Source organism: Ochotona princeps, chromosome 16 (assembly GCF_030435755.1).
Source record: "Ochotona princeps isolate mOchPri1 chromosome 16, mOchPri1.hap1, whole genome shotgun sequence".
In the NCBI taxonomy this organism is placed as follows: domain Eukaryota; kingdom Metazoa; phylum Chordata; class Mammalia; order Lagomorpha; family Ochotonidae; genus Ochotona; species Ochotona princeps.
Genome location: NC_080847.1, coordinates 8,986,802 through 8,987,591, shown reverse-complemented (window position 1 = coordinate 8,987,591; position 790 = coordinate 8,986,802).

Below are 790 nucleotides of genomic sequence, written 5' to 3'. Positions count from 1 at the left end.
GGGTGCTCAGCGCGTAAACTGGGATGAGAACAGAAACATTGACTTGGACTAAGTCGTAGCTCCTCCGTCCTTTGTTAGCACACCAAATAGTTCGTGCTGAGGTCCCACTGGCCACCTACGAGTGGCCTCGGTCCTCCACATGGTCCTCAACTAAGACCCACGCCAGGGTTCAGTGCCTCCAGATTTTCGGTCATTTCCACCACAGGGCAGAAACCAGGACGTAAATCCCTGACTCTGTGAGAAGCTGATTGCTACATATGCGTGGCTATACTCTATTACGTTATATTGGGTACAAGTTTGGCTATTGGTTTTAGGAGAATACTGTTCCCCGCATACATGATAGTTTTAAAATAAAGATTTATTTGGAAGACAGAGTGACAGAAATCTTCCAACCACTGTGGTTCATTTCTCCAGTGGCCTCAGGAGCCAGGAACTCTGTCCGAGTTTCCCTCGTGGGTAGCAGGGGCCTGCAGATATGGGCCATCATCTGTTACCTCCTAGGATTTATTAGCAGGACTAGATTGGAAGCAGAGCAGCTGGGACTTGGCACTCCCATGTGGGAGGCTAGTACTGTGTTGTCTTTAAAAAAATATTTATTGGGCCCGGCAGCGTGGCCTAGAGGCTAAGGTCCTCGCCTTGAATGCGCCCCAGGATCCCATATGGGCGCCGGTTCTAATCCCGGAAGCTCCACTTCCCATCCAGCTCCCTGCTTGTGGCCTGGGAAAGCAGTCGAGGACGGCCCAATGCATTGGGACACTGCACCCGTGTGGGAGACCTGGAGGAGGTTCCT